Source organism: Alligator mississippiensis, chromosome 2, assembly GCF_030867095.1.
Source record: "Alligator mississippiensis isolate rAllMis1 chromosome 2, rAllMis1, whole genome shotgun sequence".
Taxonomy (NCBI): domain Eukaryota; kingdom Metazoa; phylum Chordata; order Crocodylia; family Alligatoridae; genus Alligator; species Alligator mississippiensis.
In genome coordinates this window covers 174,148,616-174,172,503 of record NC_081825.1, presented here as the reverse complement: position 1 = coordinate 174,172,503, position 23,888 = coordinate 174,148,616, and the positions used below count along the sequence as shown (strand labels likewise).

Below are 23,888 nucleotides of genomic sequence, written 5' to 3'. Positions count from 1 at the left end.
TCACTGCCCCTTTTTATAGGGGCAAACGTGTGTGACCCTAGTGACAGGAGGCATGCCCAGGCAAGGGTCAGCCCCTGGAGTGCTGAGCATATGTGCTCCGTGCAGGGATGTGCAGCTTCTGGTGTCTGTAATGGTGAGAGTTGCTGGTTTTGCAGGGTCTTTTGTCTTTCAAATGCTCGTCTTGTCTCTGTTCCTGGGTGAGGTCCGTGGTTCCTGGATGAATCAACGCGAGGTGATGGCCCAGTCATTACAGGCCATTCAGTAGAGGCCTGCTACCATTGTATTTCAATCATTCCCAATCACTTTAATTCATCTGGGAACCAATTTACATGGGAGGGGTATGGGAATCATACATTTGCAACACAGGGGATGCCTGGACAGAGGACACAAGGTGGAGGCTTGACATACAAAATGGAAACTTGACATGACTTTGGTTCACTTACAAACACAGGCCTAAACCATACAATATCCATATGAAACAATAAAAATAAATATGGAAATAATAATAATACAATATACAACAGTAAAAATCAATACAAACCTAATAATTATACAATATAAAACAGTGGATATCCAAAACCAAAACCTTGCTACCAAAATAAAAATGTTAAAGCTTATCTAAGTCTGAGCTCACTTATACTTATCTATAGGGAATAGAGAGGGAGAGAAAAAGTCAGAAATGGTTGGGGAAGGGGAGGGAATGTATTTTAAAATAAATTTAAAAAAAAAGAAAAACTGGGGGTTTTGCTACAACATTTTTCACATCTATATTGTGCTTCAACAAGCAACAAAAACTTGATGTTTCTACTCTGGTCAGGGAGGCTGACTATAGTCTTAAAAGTATATTATTGCCTCTTAATATCATATTAAACAGAATGGGCCTAATTCTATGCCATGCGTTGAGTGCCTCAGTGGATTTAGGCACCTAAGTGAATTCTACGACACCTGGCTTAAGCCTCACAAAAAGTATTGATATAAATAGTGAGTGGGTCCTCCTCCATCCATTTTGCTTCACTTGGTTGTGTTTTTTTTACTCAATCATAAGGGTCAGATGGCAGCAGAAGTAGATATTCTAACTGATCATCAGGACTTGAACAGAATTGAATGGAATTGCACTTAGGCACCTAATTCCACTGAGAGCCATGTCACATGAGACACTTAGCACATGTTAAATGCACTTAAAATTTGACTATCTGTGTGAGGAATAACATGTGCTAACTTTGCTCATGCCCCCCGAGCCCTCTTGCTCCCCCAAACCCACCATGGCTGCCACCTGCCCACCCCAGCTCTGTACTTTAAAAAAAAGCCCTGGTTCTCACCGGGTAATACCAGGTGGGGAGGGCAGGGGTGATCCCTGCTGCCCTGCACTTCCCCATCCTGCATGGGGGGCTCTTCACGAGACCCCTGACCTCCCCCTTCCTCCCCTAGCTCCCCCACAATTGACCCGCCTGAGCCAGCTCCGGCCCTTTAAGAAAAAAAAAAAAAAAAGAGAAAAGCCCCATGACTCACCACTCCTGCAGCGGCCTCAGGGCTTCAGGGGCTTGTGCAGAGCCCCCATGTGGTGTGGGGCAGTGGGTGGCAGCAGGGATTACCCCTGCCAGTAGGAGTGGTTAGTCCCAGGGTATTTTTGTTTGTTTGTTTTTTCTTAAAGGTCCAGATCTGGCCTGGGTGGGGCACCCATGGAGGGGCTGGGAGAGAGAGGGGGGGTCGGGGGCTCATGCAGAGCCCCCCATGCAGTGTGGAGCAATGGGGGGAAGCAGGGATTGCCCCCCGCCCAGCAGCACCCAGTAAGCCAGGGCTTTTTTTTCCCCAAGCACTGGGAGATGAGGTGGGTGGGGCAGTCATTGCCAAGCTGGGAGAGTGGGCAGGGGATAGGCCTGGCCTGGCTGATTCAGAGATTTGGGGAATCGAATCGGGACAGTGATTCGAATCACCAAATCAAATTATTGTCCCTCGAATCAGCCAAATCCAAATCCCAAGCAAATACTAGATGAGATCTTAAAACTTGCCACTTTGCACAGGCCTAATACACAGGAGTCTGGAATTTGCTCTGGTGGGTCCTGGGGCTGAGACTGACAGCCAGCTGATTTTCTGTCTCAGCCCCAGGACTGCACCAGAGTTGGTGAGAGACTCTGATACAGCACTAGCGCTGGGACTGCATGAGAGACTCCACTGAGTTCTGATTCCAGGTCACCAGCAGAGTCCAGCATCCACAAACGCATCTCTGCTGTGGCAAAGGGCATGGTTGATGTCTATTTGCTTTCACTTTGTCCTGCCATGAAAATAGGTATAACAGCACAAAGGTGACATTTGTTTCCAGCCTTATTGACGTCATGGTTTATTATAGCTACCCAATTCTTTCTAATCTCTCTTCACTCCACAGGTATGAACAACACTCTGTTCCGTTTTAGTAGTCTTGATTTTTCCCTAATCAAGCTATCCGACCGGGAAAAAGCCCAGTTAGACGCGGGAGCAGCGAGAGACGCGCGGGTGAAAGCTCGCTGCGCCCCCGCTCCCCCGAAGCCCCCCAGAAACCCTCCAGCAGCCGCGGAGCCCCCCGCTGACCCCCAGCGCAGCCGGGGTAAGCGGGGCCCGTGGAGAGAAGGGGCTAACCCCCTTAGTGTGTGTGTGGGAGGCGGCAGCTGAGTGGAGCTGGGCCTGGTCAAGCCCCGCCCAGGCCCCTACTTGGCCCAGCCACCCAGGGAGCCACGCGACCGGAGCCGCATGAACAGGCTGCACAAACAGGTGCGCTTCTCTGCCAGCGCGTGAGTTAATGCAGTGTTCGCGCGGGACGGCGTGCGGGAGGGCGCCAGACCCTGCCTGCGCACCCCCCAGGGTAGACAGTCCCAGCCGTAGCCAGCCTACCAGAGGCATGACACGGATGGGCACGCGCCGCACCCCGAGGGTCCCCTCGGGCTCCGCGGCTCCCCCCTCTGGCACCTCAGAGACGGCCACCCAGACGGAGCCCCTGGTTCCGGGCTCCACGCAGACGGAGCCCCTGGCTCTCGGCTGCGGGGGCTGCCTGTCCCTTTTTCAGGCTCTGGGGCCTGGGAGCATGGCGACCTCCCCTTGCGGGGTCTGCTCCCTTTTGGGGTCTCTGGTACACCAGCTGGAGGAGCTCCAGGCCACAGTCCACAGACTGCGTGCCATCAGGGACTGCGAGCAGGAGATAGACTCCTACTGCCAGGCCCTTCTCCCCCGGGAGGCAGAGGGTAGATCACAGTCTCCCTCCAGGCCAGAGGAGGACTCTGGGACCTCCTGCTGTGTCCAGCCAGGGGCATGGACCAAGGTGGTCAAGGGCCCTAAGGCCCGCCACACCAAGGCCCCTCCCCTGCCAGAACTGAGCAACAGGTATGCACCTCTTGCTGCCCCAGCAGAGCCTGCTGAGTTGCCGGCCCCCACAGGCAACATGGGCCCAACTGCAACTCCCGCCCCTGCTCTCCCCAAGACAAAACGTAAGGTGTTTGTTGTGGGAGACTCCCTCCTGAGGGGGACGGAGGGGCCAATCTGCCACCCTGACCCCTTAGCCCGGCAAGTCTGCTGCTTCCCAGGGGACCGCATCCGGGACATTGCAGAGAGGATCCCCAAGCTCCTCAAACCCACAGACCACTATCCCATGCTCCTTATTCATGTGGGCACCAATGACACGGCTTGGAGCACTCCCAGCCAGGTCATGAGGCTCTACAGGGATTTGGGAGCAGGGCTTAAGGGTCTGGGGGCACAGGTGGTGTTCTCGTCGATCCTCCCAGTCTCAGGCTATGGGCTGAGAAGGGACAGGAGGATCTATGTGGTCAACCAAAGACTGCGGCGCTGGTGTCGTCAGGAAGGCTTTGGTTTTCATGACCACAGCCCGCTCTTTGGTGAGAGAGGCAGCGAGCTGCTGGGAAGAGATGGTCTCCACCTCTCTCCCCTAGGGAGGAGGCTCTTCTCAGCCAGACTGGCTGACCTGCTCCACCGGGCTTTAAACTAAGCCCGCTGGGGGACGGGGGGACTACCGCCACTGCTGGCCCGCTGAACAATCCTTGCAAAGCCAGCGGACCACGGCACTCAAGGGAGCCCACCCCAGCCCCAGCCCTGGTAAAATCTGTGGGCAAGGAAGGAGCCCCCCAGGGGGCACTTGCCTGCCTGTACACAAATGCCAGGAGTTTGGGGAATAAGCAGGAGGAGCTCATCCTCCTGCTCAGTACAAACAATTACGATGTCATAGGGATCACGGAGACCTGGTGGGACTCCACCCATGACTGGACCACGGGGATAGATGGCTATACCCTGTACAGGAGGGATTGTGTAGAGAAAAGGGGCGGGGGTGTAGCTCTCTATGTTAAGGAAAGCTACAAAACGATATTGGTGACCAGGGTGGACGGCTGGAGACCCTCTGAGTTAAAATCCGTGGGGAACACGGCACAGGGGACACAATGGTGGGAGTCTATTACAGACCTCCCACCCAAAGTCCTGAGCTAGACCAGGAGTTTGCCCAGGAACTGGCTGAGGCAGCTTGCTCCAGGACCATGGTTGTCATGGGTGACTTCAATTACCCAGACATCTCGTGGGAGGATCGCTCAGCAAAATCTGAGCGGTCGCAGAGCTTCCTCTCGTGCGTGGATGACCTCTACCTGACTCAAGAAGTCTATGGGCCAACGAGAGGCAAAGCGCTGCTCGACCTGGTGCTGGCTACTGGGGAGGACCTAGTCGGTGACCTAGTGATCGATGGGAAGCTGGGTGACAGCGACCACGAGCTGATCACCTTCACCATCCGCCGAAAAGCTGGCAAGTCGGTCAGCAACACGCAAGTCCTTGACTTCAGGAAAGCCGACTTTGACAAGCTCAGGAGGCTTGTCAGTGAGGCCCTAAGGGACTGTGACCACAGGGAGAGGGGAGTTCAAGAAGAGTGGTTGCTCCTCAAGGGAGCGATCCTCAATGCACAAACTAAGTCTATTCCATCTCGGAGGAAAGGCAGCAAGAGGTCACAGCAGCCCCCCTGGCTCTCCAGGGACCTAGCAGACCTCCTGAGGCTAAAAAGAAAGGCCTACAAAGGATGGAGGATGGGAGTCACCTCCAAGGAGGATTATTCTGCACTGGTCCGGTCCTGTAGGGAGCTGACCAGGAAAGCCAAGGCTGCAACTGAACTCCAGCTAGCTTTGAGCATCAAGGACAATAAAAAGTCCTTTTTCAGATATGTGGGGAGCCGGAGGAAAAGCAGGGGCAACGTTGGACCCCTGCTGAACCAGATGGGGCAACTGACAACTGACGCCCAGGAAAAAGCCAACCTATTAAATAGGTACTTTGCGTCGGTCTTTCATCAGCCCCATGGGACGCCCGTGCCCGCTACAGGGCCGGGAAGTCCGGGTGAGGGTGATCCCCTGCCCTCCATTAATGCTGACTTTGTGAAGGAACATCTTGAGAAGCTGGATACCTTCAAGTCAGCCGGCCCTGACAATCTTCACCCCAGGGTACTCAAGGAGCTGGCGAGCATCATAGCCCAGCCTCTAGCGCGGATCTTTGAAAACTCTTGGCGCTCTGGTGTAGTGCCCAAAGACTGGAAGAAGGCCAACGTGGTGCCTATCTTCAAGAAAGGGAGGAAAGTGGATCCAGCTAACTATAGGCCCATCAGCCTGACTTCTATCCCGGGGAAGATCTTAGAAAAGTTTATTAAGGAGGCCATCCTTAATGGACTGGCCGATGCCAACATCTTAAGGGATAGCCAGCACGGGTTTGTTGCGGGTAGGTCTTGCTTGACCAATCTCATTTCCTTCTACGACCAGGTGACCTATCACCTGGACAAGGGAGATGAGATTGATGTCATATATCTTGACTTCAAAAAAACCTTCGATCTGGTGTCCCATGATCGTCTCTTGGAGAAACTGGCCAATTGTCGCCTTGGGTCCCCCATGATCCACTGGCTGGAAAATTGGCTCCGGGGTCAGACCCAGAGGGTAGTAATTGATGGAAGTCACTCATCGTGGTGTCCTGTGACCAGTGGGGTCCCCCAGGGCTCTGTCCTTGGACCCATACTGTTCAACATCTTCATTAATGATGTGGACACTGGAGTCAGAAGCGGACTGGCCAAGTTCACCGATGACACCAAACTTTGGGGCAAAGCATCCACACCAGAAGACAGGCGGATGATCCAGGCTGACCTGGACAGGCTCAGCAAGTGGGCGGATGAGAATCTGATGGTGTTCAACGCCGATAAATGCAAGGTTCTCCACCTTGGGAAAAAAAACCCGCAGCATCCTTATAGGCTCGGCAGTGCTAAGTTGGCTAGCACTATGGAAGAAAGAGAATTGGGGGTCATCATTGACCACAAGATGAACATGAGCCTGCAATGTGATGCTGCGGCTAGTAAAGCGACCAAAACGCTGGCTTGCATCCATAGATGCTTCTCAAGCAAATCCCGGGACGTCATTCTCCCCCTGTACTCGGCCTTAGTGAGGCCGCAGCTGGAGTACTGCGTCCAGTTTTGGGCTCCACAATTCAAAAAGGATGTGGAGAAGCTTGAGAGAGTCCAGAAAAGAGCCACGCGCATGATCAGAGGTCAGGGAAGCAGACCCTACGATGACAGGCTGAGAGCCCTGGGGCTCTTTAGCCTGGAAAAGCGCAGGCTCAGGGGTCATCTGATGGCCACCTACAAGTTTATCAGGGGTGACCACCAGTATCTGGGGAAACGTTTGTTCACCAGAGCGCCCCAAGGGATGATGAGGACGAATGGTCACAAACTGCTACAAGATCGTTTCAGGCTGGACATAAGGAAGAATTTCTTTACTGTCCGAGCCCCCAAGGTCTGGAACAGCCTGCCGCCGGAGGTTGTTCAAGTGCCTTCATTGAACACCTTCAAGATGAAACTGGATGCTTATCTTGCTGGGATCCTATGACCCCAGCTGACTTCCTGCCCTTTGGGCGGGGGGCTGGACTCAATGATCTTCCGAGGTCCCTTCCAGCCCTAATGTCTATGAAATCTATGAAATCCTTTCTTATGCAGTTTTGCTCTGTTACTTACTGGTGATGTAACTCCTCTTTCACAGTTCTGAACTCTATTTTTAACTCTAGCTAAAAACTTTAACTGAAGCAGGGAAACATCCACTCAGACAAATATTAACTCATGTCTGTAAATAACTGTCAGTGAAGGATTGGATGTATTATCAAGATGCTCAAGAAGGCTAAATATTGTTTTATGAATCTGAATAAGAAATCTATATTTAATTCTAATGACTACAGGATTAATGAAACAACTTTTAATTGCTTTCCCTCTTTCCATTTTTATATATATAGTATATACTATGCCACATTAATTAAGGCACATTCTAATAAAAGTATATTTATTTTTGTTTCAGTCTTAAACTGAATAACATAGCCTAGGCCCCTGTCATATGTGAAAAGTTGGTAGTTTCTAACTAAATTGAAAAAAAAACGTATTCTGTTATATGTGATGATGCATTACATCATGTGCCCCACACATTAAAAAAAATCCACCTGAGCATAAGATGTTGAAAAGAATGGACTCTTTCTCATGTTTCAGCCCCCCAAAAATGTGGACATTTTTCCATGAAAAGTGCCAGCCCCCTAGTGGCAGGGCAGATCTGGCTCTAAACTTAATGCCAGGTCACGTCTGCATGTGTGTTACTGCACATCAAGTAATCACTGTAAAAACATGTCCTTACTGCACAGTAAACTAGGCTAAGGTGCATTAATATGTCTCATGTAGATGCGCTCATTGTGTAGCTCATATATAAAAACTATTGGCCCCCATTCACCTAAATCATCAAGGTTGGACTGCAGAGTTTCCTAGGAATATGTAAAGAGGAAGGGATGTCTTTTCTAACAGGGCAAAAGGAAAACACTTTATTTACTTTTTACTTCAGTTTTCAAGAGGAATGTAGCTGAGAAAAAGTACTTCTAAACCTTTTAAACAACACCAGCAAACAGCCTATCAGAAATGACTTCCGGTAACCACCGGTAGATCAAAGGTTCTACAGAGCCAGTGGGCCCCGGTTTGGTAGTAATGGAAAGTCCCTAAGGAGTGCATCTGGACCATCAGTGATCAGTGAAACCATGGTATGGTGCTAGATGATCCTCTGTATACCCATCTCTGTTGTATACTTTTGAGGAAAGATACTCACATTTTATTATCCCTGGCCATGTCTGCACGAGTTGCTGCTGCACAGTAGCATCAGAAAAAAAAAAATCATGTGAGGATGCCACTGCACAGTAACGCCAGTTACTGCACAGTAAGTTAGTACTTGGTTATGCAAGTACTAAATGACTTCACAGTAACAACTGTGCAGCTGTTGCTCATATAGATGCAGCCCTTGAATATAAAAGTTATCTCTCACTCTTCTGTCTTCCTCCTGTTAACTAGTAAGAAACTATTTGTGACATTTACATTTAACAAAAAAACAACTTCTTGTCCATCATCCACCTGAATGCCTCTTTCACTTCCTTATTCCTCAGGCTATAGATCAGAGGGTTCAGCATTGGAATTGCAAGGGTGTAAAACACAGAGATGATTTTGTCCTGATCCATGGAGTACCTTGAACTGGGCCGTAAGTACATGAAAATAGCTGTCCCATAGAAAACAGTGACAGCTGTCAAGTGGGAGGCACAGGTAGAGAAGGCTTTATGCCTGCCATCAGCAGAGTTAATTCTTAAGATAACAACTAAGATATATATATATAGGAGATGAGAATGGTCAGGATGGTAGTTGTTACTATTGCAGTTGAAAATGTGAAATGAATCATGTCAGTGATGTGGGTATCAGAACAGGACAGCTTCAAAATTGGGGGCACATCACAGAAGAAATGGTTGATGATGTTGGAATTGCAGAAGGACAGTTGAAATATAAGACTAGCCTGGACTGTTGCATTCACCCATCCTGTGAAGTAAGACCCCAGCACCAGAAAGATGCAGAACTGCTTGGACATAATGACAGTGTAGAGTAAAGGACTGCAGATGGCTGTGAATCGATCATATGCCATCACTGCCAACAGGCAGCATTCACAGGATACAGCAATGCAAAAGAAAAAGAACTGTGCAGTGCACCCAGTGAAAGATATGACTTTGCTCTCTGTGATGAAGGACATCAGGGTCCTGGGAGCAATGATGGTGGAATATCCGATGTCTAAGAGGGCCAAGTTGCTGATGAAAAAGTACATGGGGGTGTAAAGCTGGGAATCAGTCTTGACTAACACAATCATCCCAAGGTTTCCCAGTAGGATTATCAGGTAGATGAAGAGAAAGACCATAAAGAGGAAGATATGTAGCTTTGGGTTGTCTGTGAATCCCAGCAAAATGAATTCAGTCACAGTAGTAGTATTCCTCTTTGCCATTTATCCCAGAGGTGCGTATTGTGCTGAAAGAGGAAATGAATACAGAATGAATGAGCACAGTGGCAGGACATTAGAGTTATAAGATGTCTCCTTGAAGAAGACAAATCCAAGATAGTGGACTTATCTGATTACACCATTATTCTCTCACATACTATATTTGTTGTTTTTTTTAACAGAGAAGTAGTAGCCTATCTAGAGAATTTACTCATGGCTTAAGGCTAGGAGATTTTGGTACATGAACAAGTTACCACAAGGTAATCCAACTGTGAACTTGCAGCAATGCGGGCCAAACTTTTAGGCAAACATTTAATAAATTAAGCCCTGTGCCCTCCCCAAATGCTGTTCTAATTCCCATTCCTTGCCTGATCTGCTCCTCTGCTTTCTACTCCGAGCCTTGTCTTTCTTTCATGATGAGCTGTTCTGCCTTCTGCTCCCTACACTCTCTGATGCTGTGCTGCCTTCCTCCTCCTCATCTCTCACATGCCACACATAAAGGCTGCCTGTGCCACTTGTGTCACTCAGGCTGCAGGTTGGCCACTCCTGTTTTACAGCATCCCACAGCAACTGCAAGTCTTTATAATATAGCTGGTGCAAAGTAGCTGAGCACTCAGTGAAAATGGGGTCCTTGCATTTACCATGGAGTAGGTGCATACACACAAGTGGCTTTGTTAGAGGAGTTGACATTCTGTATGTTCATAACCTAGCTTATTTCTATATTTGGACCCTAAGAGTTAGGAGATCCAAATTCAATCTTGTAGCAGAAAACCACTAGGTCTATATCATCATAATATTACTTCATCTGATATGACCACCTTTATTGCTTACCACTTACACACAGAACTGAATAGCAAGATCTCAGTTTAATAAACATACAAGCCTTTTACATCTACACATATCTTCTGATGGAGCTAACTTATTTATTCCATTAGTTAAAAGAGATTCATTAGCCAGAATGAATTAAAAGAAATAGACTTTTAATGAGGAGACTGAAAGAAACAATGTTACATCCTGAAATTGTAGAGTTTGTGCTCAAGGGACTTTATCTTGTTAGTTTCTGATGTTGTAGCAAAACCCCCAGGTATTTTTTTTTCTTTTTCTTGTTTTGTTTTTTTTACTTAAAAATACATTCCGTCCCCTTCCCTAACCATTTCTGACACTTTCTCTGCCCTTTCTATCCCTTATATTTAGTTATAGGTAGTTATAGGTAAGCTGAGCTAAGTTCTTGTGTGCCATTATTGTAAAAAGCCCCTTTTTATATTGTAGTTATTTTTGTATTGATTTTTACTGTTTTATATTGTATCCCTATTATGTTTGTATTGAATTTTATTGTTTTATATTGATATTGTATGATTTAGGTCTGTTCTGTAAAGTTAGCCAAAGTAATGTCAAGTCTCCATTTTGTGGACCCTGCCCAGGCATACCCTATTGTAATTGTGTTGTAACTATGACTCATACCTACCCCTCCTATATAAATTGGTTCCTGGATGAATGAGAGTGAATGAGAGTGCTTGAGACATAATGGTAGCAGGCCTAAAAACAGCTCCTGCTGAATAACTGGGTCATCACCTTAACAACTGAACCAACAACTTAATAACTGAACACTGCCTTGACTCTCCCTGAAACCACAAACCTACTCCCAGGTCCAGAGACGAAACCCAATATTAGAAAGATAAAGACCCTCCAAGAAACCAGCAACATGGAAACAAAGAACAGAATTGAAACCAGAAACTCCGATATTGTATCCCACCGGACAACGAGGACACCTGGAATTGCATGACCTCATCTGAACAGGACTGGCCCTTGCCTGGGCATGTCCTTCCCATAGGAGACACAGGTATCCTACCCCTATAAAAAGGACGGTGGAGTGTGACCTCCTTGGGATGCCCTTTCCATCCAGACCAGCACTATGCCACACCACCGATATACCCAGAGGCCCTGCCATTGACCCCCTCTGGACAACACCACCCTGGAGAAGACTTTGACTGGCCATCAAGGATCAACTCACATCCTGGATAGGTAGCTACCACCTACCTTCTTCCCCCAATCAGGGGATCTGAACTCTGTGCCTGCACACCTAGACCTCAAATCCCTCCTTTAAGCCTTTCCTCTCCTGCTATCATTGTGAGTGTGGGAGAGTTTGTGTGTGTGTATCTGGGGACCAACAACTTTGTGGGCTGTATAGTGTGACGCCTGTTTCATAAAACTGTTATTTTGGAACCCCAAGATGGGTTTTGTCTTACTGATCTCCTGGCCCTGCTCCAGTTTCTGCTTTCTGCCCCCCTGACCTTCCTCCTGTCACTCTCTCTCTCTCCCCCTCCCTCCCCCCTGCTCTCTGATCTTTTAACCACTGCTGTCTCCCAGCTCTCCCCAGTTCTGGCCTCTGCCTTCTGGCTCTCTACAACCCCAACCTGCCTCCCGGCTTCAGCCCCGTTCTGCCCTCTGCCTCCCAGCTCCAACCCTCGGTGTCTCCCAGCTTCTCTCACTGCCCCCTGCAGCCTCTGACTTCCCTGTCTCCCAGCTCTGTCCCCTGCAGCCTCCAGCTTCTCTGTCTCTGCCTCCTGGTTCCAACCCTCACCACCTCCCGGCTTCTCTCTGTGCCCCCTGCAGCCTCCCGGATTCTTTGTCTCCTGGCTCCTTACCTTCCAGCCTCCTCCTCCTCTAACTTTTACCTCCCAGCTATCGGCTTTTTCCTCCACTGCCCCGCACGTCGACTCTCTGCTGCTCCTCCTGGCTTCTTTGACCAGCTTGGCTTTCTCTGCTGCCTTGGCTTGATCCCCTGGCTCCACTCTTTCACCTCCTCTATCTCGCAGATTTCCTTCACCCCCAAGCAACCCCGGGGCACCAAGTGACACCAAGTAACTCTGGGCACCAAGTGACCCCCAGGTATCCCCTAGTGTTAACACACAGCCACCACTGAAGTGCATGTTTGTGTGTATGTGCATGTGCGTGTGGACCCATAGTGTCATATGTGTAGCTTGTGTCTGTGTGTGTATAAAATTATGTCACGCCCTCCTGCTTAACAGTGCAGTTTTGAGATCCTGAGCGTTGATCTGATGTGTGTCAAGTCAACAATGTTAGACCAAATGAGCTTGTAAAAGTAAATGACTCTGCAGAAACTGGTGAAATAATGTGATACTTGGAAAATGGCAGAAGCAGAAGGCTATCATAAGAAAGACCTCAGTGGCCATGTCTACACATGCCTTTTCTCCAGACAAAATTTACTCTCATGTAAGCTACTCTGGAGTAAGGGATTCTGGACAGGCTTCTACTCAGACAGAGACTAGGGAAAAAGTTTGCACCAAGTTCCCTGCATCCCTGCAACAGGCCCTTACTGCCACTGGGGAGAACTCAAGACTTCCTCTGGGTGTTAGCCCAGGGGTTGTCAGGAAGCACCAACCCAGGAAACAGCAAGCTCTGGGTGCCAGGCTGCTCCCTGCTGCTTGGGCAGAAATAATGTCCCCCTGCCCCTTCAGCAGCAAGCTCCTGCTCCTGGCTTTCTAATAAGGGGCAAGAGTCTTGGAAAGATCTGCAAGGGAGGAGCAGAGCCCTGCCCCCTGCCCTAATTCACCAGTGGGGCAGCTAGCAGCAGATCAGGGCAGGGTTGGGGACTGGGACCTACCCCACCCCTACACCTCTTTCTAAGCCCTATGCCTCGATCACTCTATCAGAGAATGAGGCTGGGACCTAGCCCTGACCAGCACAGTTCCTGGCCAGCCTTGGGATGCTTGGAGAAGTCCGCATGTGCAGCCCATAGATGACTGGGGACTGTGTGGAACAGTACAGTCCCCAGCCACCTGCAAGCTACATGTGCTTCCCAGCATGGCCTAGGGGTGGATGAGAACTGTTCTGGTCAGAGGTGTGTCGCTGACAACTCCAGGCTTGGCACAGAACTGTCCCCATGCAGGGAACTCCCTTGTGATCAGGGATTGGTGGCTGAAAGCTCCCTACTGCCAGGGCAAGAGAACATTGTCCCCACCTGGACACACAGGGCAGGGGCAAGAGACCTTGATCCCCTCCCAGCTCTGCACTCACAGAACTGGGCAGGGAACAGCATCCCCAGCCCCCATCAGCAGGGAGGTTCTAGCACTGGCTCCGGGACTGCAGGGCCACTGCTGGGAGACACTTATCTCCTAGCAGCATCTTCACAGCCACAGGGCCACTGCTAGGAGATAAGCATCTCCCAGGAGGAGCCCAAGGTCATGGAGCTGGCACTGGGACAGAAGCACAGAGAACACGAGGTATATGGCACCACTTACCACACAGCTGCACTCATCTGGACAGAACCGTAATGTTGCATCCTTTTGACTCTCTTTTCCTACATTTGAACACTGAGTGTGATGACATGAATAAGTTAGCTCCATAGGCACAAGAAGTGAAAAATTAACAACATAACAGCCTCAACCTTAATCAAACAAAGAAAAATGAAATGAAGAAAGCAATACACCTGGCATATCACCAGCTCCTTTTTCTCAAATAGCTGAATAGGAAAGAAAATGCATTTAAAATTTGATTGAAATTCATGGTACAGTTCGTAGCACATGTAGACTGTCTTAAAAATGACAGAACTCAGTCTAAGATTCCTTACCCCGACCCCTCAGCCAAAGGGTGAATGTGATCTTTTCAATACTGATCTAAACTATGCCACCTACAGACAACTGCATAACTTAGACTGATTTTGAATGTCTCGGGCTCTTTGAATGTTTATTGCTAGCCTATGTGTTAGTGGTTTTAAGCAGCAGCTGAGCAGAGGTTTTAAGAATTGCAATTTTGGATTAAGGGTCTAACTGTGAAATTCTAATCTTTCCTGGTTTTCTAACTAGCCATTTCTTGTTTGGCTACATGAGTTCTCAGTATTTTTTAATAAAGACTTATGCACCCAGGGGCATTCTCTTTCAAGAAGCATAGCCCTGTGTGCATGAACCACTATGCACAGCTGCACAGTTGCACAGCCTGAGCATGTAGAATAGCATTCAAGGCTCAGAGATACTTTCTTTCTGGACATGTTGTGAGTCCTGGACTTATCCTCAGGAACAGAAAATGGACCCCTGCTCTGCTTTCGCCCCTTATACCTCTGTGACTGTGACATTTATCTGGAAAGCCAAGGGGCCAGGTCCTGGACCCTGCCCCCTCCCCCACCAGATAGAGCTAGAACCAGGGCCCCTTACACTTCCCAATACAGCACACTAACCAACACCCTGCAGATCACCAATTAGTCACTTCATTTTAAGCTCAACTAATAACATGATCACTGAGGGGGGAAAATGTCTGGAAGGAAGTGCACAGGGAAGCTTCCACTCCAATGGCAGACAAGGATCCAGGTTTGAAAACAGCACCCTCCTCCCCTATTCAGACCAACAGCTACATCTCTGAGCCACACACCCTATGTCTTTCTCCCTTCCTCATAATCCTACATACGTCACTTTTCTAAGCGCCCAAGGGGCCAACTTTAAAAGCACACAGGCAAAGGGATCATCTAATGGCTCATCTGTGGATTAAATGTTAAGCTGGTAAATCAGAACAACCCATAATCAAATCCCCGATTGATGAGTGGAGGGCTAAAACCCAAGTCCATTAGTCTCCCAGGCAAGTTCCCTGGCTATCCTGCTGTTTGAAGAGAGAATTCTCTTGCTCATTTTGTTGCTACTAGTCTGTGGGACTGCATAATTATGCATACACATCCAGGAATACAATTCCACTGGAAGCATTATTTCCCCAAATGCCCTATAGATGACCAAAATAATGACCATTTAGGGAATGAGGAAAGCATAGAATGACACCTCAAATCTCCTTAAGGTACCCCAGTTTTGGATCTAGCTCCAGATTCTCAGTTGCTATAAATAAAGATTGACTTCCCTGTAGTGTTTGACAGTTCACTGAGATCAGGATCTAAACTACTTCTATTGTTGCCAGTCTTCTCTACCAAATACCTTTAAATCATCTGATAATCAAAAAGGTATACTGAGAATAGCGCTTAAGAAACAAAATATATTGAAATACTAGGAAGAGATGCTTTATTTTTCAGAGGTGTACTTTTTTATTATTATTATTTTACAATGTATTCCCCTTGCCTAAGGAATCACCTGTATTGCTCACAATGTTGGAAACACTACTATCCTTTTTCTCATCACTGTGTTAGTCTATGATCAAACAAAAATAGATATAGCCACTGTTCTTCTTACACTGCATTTGTTCTTGTTGTGAATTGGCTGTATACTAAAAATATTTACCGATGTCAGAACCAAAAGAGAACACATACCTTTTTTAGAGTCTAAATGAAGACCTATAAGACCAGAAAGGAGATGGTTGTCATTCTTGGACCCAAAGAATTATGTGTTAGCAGTCAAAGGGTTCATTTATCTAACTTTTTTTCAAGTTGAATCCCTGAAGGGCCTCAGAGCTGTGAATGTATGGCCAGAAAGAAACTGGATTATTAAAACAGCTTTCCTGTCTCCAAGGGACAACTGAGCACAGATGTGCCATTTCTAAAATGTTTTTCTGAATCCTGTTTTCATACATTCAGAAATAACTGGCTTAGTTTCCTCTTGTAATCATAGTTCCCTTGTCACCTTAGGTAAATAACTGAGGGCTTAACATAGGTGCTTGACATAGTTGCTTGACGTAAGTGCTAAACTGAACCTAAGTGCTGCTTTACATAATGGGACTTAAATAATTTAGACCTTCATTTTTTTATTCTCTTGTGCACCTGCCACCTAACCCAGGAGCCACCCTAGGTCCCTAGGTATCTGAATTTTCACCAGTAGTTTCTTAGGTGCTGAAATGTCTGCTATCAGGACAGGTGAGGCCAGAGCTTTCAAATTCTTCGGCATGCTTAGAAACTGGGCACCTAGATCAAACTCAAACCAGTCTGGATTTGCAAACTAGAAATTCTTCCAGTTATAGACCCTGATCTGGCAGAAGTTCTTGGAACAAAATGCAAAATAAAACTAAGAGCACTTATCCCCCCACTCACTTACCCTATAGTCAAGAGATGGAGCACTCACCTGGGATTCAGCAGATACAGGTTTAAATTGTCCCTCAGTCTAAGAGCTCCTCCCATTTCTTGTCAACTGGAAGAAAGTCCTAATCACCAGCGTACTGTGTGCTGTTTCATGAGTTTCTCACAATTTGCCATATGCTGAAGTTGTTTAATTTTGCATTGCACCAATAACTCTTTTATGAGCAAGAGAATATAACTCTCTACTTTAGAGGTGAGAAATGTAGGCTTTTCATGGAAAATGTAATAAAATGTAATTCAGCCTGGGTGTCTACTCCAGGAATATAAGAAAACTGATCTCTTCCTTCATATGGCACCACAAGCAACACAGACTTCTTTTCTGAATGAAAATCACAATTGAATCAGATACTGTGAAAAATTATGCACAGAGCAGTATATAAAATATCAAAATGAAGACAGGGAAGGGAGAGAGGGACAGAAGAGTGGGGTGGAGGAGGCAGTGTTGAGAGATGCAAACAAATGATGACTCCAGAGACACAAAGGGAACATGAAATCATATCCAATTAATGAGAGAATAATCCATAGACCTTATTTAGACTGTACAAGAAAAAATTAAACAAATTATATAGCACAAAATAGTTTTGATTCACAAAATAAAACACTTCATTTTGAAAATGATAATTTCCTTAATACTTTCAGACTACTGTTTTTCAGTAACATTGAAATGAATATATGATAAAAATATCAACATGGCTGGATCAGCCTTTTTCAGTCACAAGAAGTTTCAACAGAAAAACTAAAGAAAAGAAAAAAAAAACCTGTCCATCTGTATTTTGGAGCACAATCATAGAAACCACCAGATTCAAACAATGTGCGATCTGTCTTATCCAGTGCCGTGGCACAGGCAGTGTCCAGTACCAGATACTGCATAGGAGTTACTCCCTGGAGATAGGATCAAGCCTTATAACACAAAGGTTCATTTTCTTTCCAAAATCTCTGTTTTCAACATTACTGATACCTCTGAAATTCATCCTGTTGGTATTAATGTCTAATTCTTCTTTAAATGCAGTTCAACTTCCTCTGTATGGCTTCTGATAAATGTTCATTTAAAGGTGTGATGGGACCTGTTCCAAATAATCACACCTTTTGCCATGCCATGAGTTCATGGTAGGGTATACAATGTTGGGATCATGAATCAGATTTCAATCATGACCTATTTGCCTATGCAGGAGAAGCCCAGGATCATGATATTGAGCTCCCCCAGCATCAGAGTGCTGAAAGGCAGGTGCATGATGAAGAGTTGATTGTCAGCTGGCTCTGGGACTGCACCAGGGCTTGGATTGGCCATGGTGCAGTCCCTGGAGTTGGCTGATGATCAGTTGATTGTGAGCTGGAGAAGTACTGTACCAGGGCTCCAGTTAGATGCTGCGCAGTCCCCAAATCCTGCCAACAGTCAGCAAACCATCAGCCAACAGGGACCATGGAGTGGCCAGTTTGAGACCCGGTGTAGTCTCAGCTGTTGTAGCAGAAAGCCCCCTTTTCCTCTTGCCTGCATTTGCTCTCCCCTCTTTGGATACGTTTCTCTTTTTCTACCTTTTCTTCCTTCTTCTCTCTTTCACTTTAAGATAAGGAATTGTGTTTTAAAATTTGTATGTGTGCATTTTGTATCTCCCCTTGTAGTTTGGTATTTGTATCTATTTGTGTGCCATGGCATTGGTAGCTTATATTTTATACTCCTCACCTTTCATCTTTCAACTGAATGTATTTAGTTTCATAAGTAAGTTATACATTGTAACAATGTTAACAAGGGCAGGAATTAAATTGTCCTTCCCTGTATCAGGCTGGCCCCTGAAAGAGCGAGTGAATCAGTGATTGAATGTGTAACACTGTAGCAGCAGACAGCTATTAACACCTGGGACACTGCAGATCAACCAATGGAAGAAATCAATAGGAGACAATGTAACAACCAGGAAATCTCTAAATGTCACTGATCAAGGGCTAGAAGCCCTGGTCTGAGTTAATCAATGCTGGGGACCAAATTTTGGGCTGAATATCTCCAGATTGACCGCTCCCAGAGCCCTATTCAAAATTCATCAATGGACTTCCAAACCTGCATGTACATGCGGACGACCCCTGGGGCTGACAGATGCCATCCAGTAGCCACCGAGGGGGGGAAGTCCCACAAGGGTCAACGACCCCTGGATTGGGCAAACCTGAAAACTGGGGAGTCACCAAAGTCTGCCAGGGACAGATAAAAGGCAGTGAAAAGCGACCCTCAGGGGTGCCCTTTTGATTTCCAACTTGACCAGACCTGTCCAGCCAGAAGGACCAACCGGCGACCCCCTTCTGGAGAATAACACCACGCTGAAAGAAGCCTCGACTGGCCATTGACGACAGACTCCGGTGCTTGTAGGATAGGTAAACCTGACTCTGTAGCTTGCTACTGTGTATGTGTATGTGTCTGCATGTCTGTGTGTGTGTGTGGGGGGGGACCAGCCCCAAGGTTTATGATTTAATTCATTACAGTGTTTAAATCTGCCTAATAAACCAGAATTTTAAGGATCCTGAGTTAGACATTTGTAGCCAACAATGTGGCCAACCATCAGCTGACCATTACCAAGCAGAAACTGCAATAGAGCTGGTTCAAGTGCAAATGCAGCCCATAATTCAATCACCTCATGGTTGGCTGGTGGGGATCATACCAGGGCCAGTTGGAGTCCCTGGTGTGTTTCTAATCCTGGCACACATTCAGTTTAATCTACAATGGAATCCAGCCGCACAAACATTACACAATTCTTCAGTAATATTTTTGTGTCTGGTTTCCCTTTTTGTGGTACCATGAATTGTCTGAATAAGTGGCTGGGTAACTCCCCAGTGGAGCCGGGGTGGAGGGAGGGGGCACGTGAGAGATTCATTGAACATAGTAACAGCTGTTAGGTGGTAAGTGCACGTGGAAAAAGTCTTACATCTTCCCTAACACAGCGAATCCTGAGAACAGCAACAAGGGTGCAGATATAGGATACAAAGGCATCCAGAAAGTTGCCACAATGATGAAAGTAGAGAAGGTGAAAAGAACAAGGTCAGTGACATGAATATTAGAGCAAGAGAGTTTCAGGAGGGGGAGGGGACCAGACGGCTCCAACACACATATGCACCCCACTCCTCAGCTCCAAGGAGCATAGGAGGAAAGGACAGCATGGCATGCATATGCATCCACACACATATAACCAACCCCAAGGCTCCCAGGAGTAGGGCCAGACTGGGCAGTGTAGGGTGTGTGCATTCATACCACACCCCCAACCCCATGGGTTGCAGGAGCAGGATGGTGTGGAGTCTGGACAAGGGAGCAGTCCATTGGCTGGGCTTTTTGGAGGAAACTGAAGCAAAAGTCCCAGACTGGTTCAAACTCACCCACCTGTGCCCAACTCCTGAGTCAGGGAAGGCGGGTTTATGCCAGCCCCAACTGTTACTTCAGTTATCTCCAGCAGCCAGAACACTGAAACAGCATCCAACATCTGGGACTGTCCAAGCAAATCCAGAACTTATGGTCACTTTACTTTTAAGGAAAAGGTGGAAAGGTCCTTTTTCCTCTGCGGTCAAATAGTCCCTGTTCATAGGTTTTTGGGTTGTTGTTTTTTTTTGGTTTTTTTTTCCCACAGACAACTAGTTACACACCTGTTCTGCTACAAAAATACACAAAGTGGGGCCTTCTGTGCACTTCTGTGCACTCATTTTGACATACTGTAGAGTGCTAGTGAGCCAGACCAGGCTCCTATGCCTGCTCAAGGTGGGCCTGTGGGGTATAAGAGATGGGTAGAGGTGGGTGGAGATATGAACCTGGATGTTCTAGTTAATGGGATGTGCTGGGTAATGTAAAGGGTGGTGGAAAGAAAATGGAGATGGGGGTAGGGTAGTGAAATGTAGCAAATCAGGCACTGAATGATATGTATTTTTAAAGTATTTTAAAAGTAATAAAGAATAAATAAATTAAAGAAGGGGTCATGTTTTAATACATTGAAATTCAGAGAGGGGTCAGTTTGTGAGGTATGCTGGTTATTCTTCCCAGAGTGGCTAAGAGTTCGGAGCTGGGAGTGGTGAGGAAAGGTGTCTTTAGAGGAGATACTGACCCTACCCCAGGAAACAAACCCTAGCTCATGGGGATATGATATGGCCTTGTTTCCCCGCAACTCTCCTAGACCCCACCTCGAGACCTGTCTGTTGCCTTGCAGTTTGGCTAGCTGGCATATCCTTTGTGGGCTATTTGCATGGGGTTGCATGAGGGGGAAAGATTACCCCACCAGTGGTGGGAGGAGGAGTTGGCTTGGTGCCAGGATCAACCCCCGAGTTCAGGAGATGTGAAGTTTGTTTCCACAGATTAGGAGGTTGTGAGAAGGAATCCAGCATTCTTAGATGCTGGAGGACTGCAAATTGGGCAGCTCATTGATGGGGAGTGGCCACACATTACCAAAACATGACTTGGGTAACTCAGATCAGAGGTAAACCTGCCCTGGAATGGTGTAACTTTAAATACATCTACTTTAAGCCACCTGAAGTGTGCTTAAAACTACTTTCAGGACAATCCAGGGGTTAAGAGCTCCAGAAGGCACCTAAAAGTAATGTGTAGCAAGGCCCTTAGGTATCTTCTGACTAAAATCTAGAAATGGGTGAGAAATACTTTTCCCACCTGAAACCCAGACGGCCACTCACCTCAGCAGAACAGAATCTGACTTTACAGCCTCTGCTGTAGTGTGGTCATCACAGCATGTTTATTCTGAAGCGTTTAGTGTCACTGAATACTTTGGGCAGCATTCTGTTCTTTCCTGGTCATCGAAGGGCACCTGCAGACATGCTGGGTGTCTTCTCCGACATATGCTAATTAGCATACTTTGGCACAGACTGAATTAATCGAGTCAGCTGGGGTGTACTAATGATCAAGCTACAGAAACCTCTGCATCACATGTATTCAGCATCCCTGTGCTTCAAAATGGTGATGTGGGCACATTAACTAAAGCTCACCAAATAAGCTTTAATTAAAGAATCCCTGCTGCCATTTTGAAGTGTGGGGCGCTGAATACACATGATGCTGTAGGTGCTGTAATTAAAGTGCCCCCACCTCTGCCCTGGAACACAAGTAAATATTACCCAAATGCCTATTTGTTGGAAAATGACATGGCATTTTTGACACTGTATATCCAAGAGGAATTCTATTCTGCATGCTTGGATGACTACACATACAGACCAATAATCAGAAACAAAATGTAAAAGCAAAGGGCCTCTTACCTTTTTTACACAAACTGGGTAGCTCGGATACTCACTTGTATATTGGGAAATCTTAGGTTCCAGCACCCCTCCCTCCAGCATACAGAGTGAAGCTGAACCTGGGTTTCTAAAACTTCCCATTACAGTGTTCTAAACGGCATACCACAGATCAACCACTACCCAGTTCCTTGTTTCTAGTGCTCATTCTGAAATCTATCGCCCTGAGAGATGTTGGTACCTGCAGCCAGCCCCAGGCTCACACCTCTATTCCTGGTTAGGGGAGGGCACAAATGGACCGGTCTGGACTCTTCACGTAGGGACTATGATGAGATCAGTCCAGCCCAGAAGCTCATGGCCAAAATGTGGCAGCAGGGGCTGGGATAAGGCCAAAGCCATGAGTCAGCATGGGGTATACAGAACCAGCCTGCAGCCTTGGATCCAGTAACAAAGGCACCTTGCTCCCCAGTGTATCCTAACACTGCACAGCCCAGAGCTGGCTGGGTGCTTCCAAAGAATGGCTGCTTGGGGAAATCCCTGCACAGCTTGGAGCTCATTAGGCACTGCCCCAGAACAGGGACAGTTTCCAGATAGCCCCAGGTTTCACAGCAAGCCTCTCTTGGCATGGGGCTTGCCCCCATGTGCACAGGGCAAGATTGCTGTGCAGCAGAGATCTCTCTCAGCCCTGTGCACATCAGGACCCCTCCAAATGTGTACGGGGCAAAGAGACAGCTGCTGCTGCCACTGGCAGAGCTGTACTGAACCTGTGCATGTGGCAACTGGCACCATGCTCCCTGCCAGACCATGGGGCCAGCGCATGGTTGGAGCAGCCCTGTACCAAGCTGTCCTGTTGGCAGCAGAACAGCATTAATTGCATGAGTAGACGCATATTGTCAAAGGTGTGACAGAAAACTATCATTGCCTAATTTGCTACGTATAATTTTAAACTGCCTCTTTTTTGGGTTTAAACATAGCTGATCCCATGAGCAGGATGACCTTCTCTGGGTACAATGAACAAAGTGGAAGACATAACATGAGATTTTTGCCTCTCACCAAAATGACCTCACTCCTAGACAAGGAGGAAAAGGTTTCCATTTCTTTTGGGTTACAGAGCGTCATGCTGTTCCCTACATGAAAAACACTGCCTCACTTTATGGAGCATGGGAATTTGGGAAAACACAGAAACCTTAGACTAGATTCCTGTTTCTTACTTGCATTTAAATAGCAGTTTTCAGTTATACCTTCAACTAGAAAAATTGAATAGTTGGGAGAGATGTTGGATAAGCAAAATCACTGGTTGGATGAAACACATTTCCCTTTTTTCCTTTAAAATAATCAAACAAACAAACAAAAAAGCCCCTCCAATCCTAGCCCACTGGGATTAGTCCCAAGGGGCCTGGTGCCACCCCCTCTTGCCTCCACATGCTTGGATTTTTCCCAAGGGGCCTGGTACCATCACCTCACACCCAAGAGCACTGGGATTAGGTCCTGGGGGCCAGGTGCCCACCCCCACTCTCAGCCTGCCACATGTCAGGATGGGGCCCTAGGGCCTGGCTGTGCTCCCACTCAACCCTGTGTGTTGGAATTGGGCACTGGATCAAGCATGCAGACCCCAGGGCTTCCATGGGTCTGGAAATTTGGAGGTGGTGGAGCAATGCCATTGATCACCCACTATCAGATTTTCAGACCTGTGGGAAACCCTGTGGGCTGGACACAGGGCTGTGGACCAGGACAAGCCAATGGGCTGGTGGTTGAGCACCCATGGGCTATGCTAATACTCTGTTCTCTTAATGGCATGAGACACAGTAGTAATCTATGAGCCACAGGATACCTGACTGTCCCACAAACTGTCTGTGACTTCCCCTGCCCTCTCTATGGGGCTAGTACAGACCTTTCACCTTCCAGGCCTTTGGGCTCCCTGACACTACAGACCTGCCACTAGAGAATTGTCCATGCACCTAGGAACAATGCCTGCCCCCAAACAGGCTCCTGGATGCCTGCAGTCTGGGTAACTGTGGATGTATTGAGAATTGAATAGAGGTAAGGAAGGAATGGAGGGTTGGAGGCAGGGATGGATCCAGACGGGGTTTAATGGTGTGACCACACCATCCTTTCTGACCACCCAGCAGGAACAGCAGCTAAGGACATTTTTAAGTCCCAAAAGAAGGTAAGATTTCCCCACCTCTTCCCCTCCATGTCCAGAGGGACCCCCAGATCCTTCTCTGTCCCCCTCCCCACCCATTCCCTCCTTCCCCTTTGTCATTAGCACTATCTTTTCACTGTTACAAGGGCAAAAGGAGCTCCTGTCCTGCTCCAGGCTTCATGGGGGCTTGGCTCAGGAGTTCTCTCTCCTT

The 23,888-nt window shown here is 47.4% G+C and overlaps 1 pseudogene; it reads right to left on the bottom strand.

Moving 5' to 3' along the window:
• Window positions 1–8,382: 8,382 nt before the first annotated feature.
• LOC102572001 (olfactory receptor 5AR1-like) lies at window positions 8,383–9,323 on the bottom strand (annotated as a pseudogene).
• Between the last annotated feature and the right edge of the window lie 14,565 nt (window positions 9,324–23,888).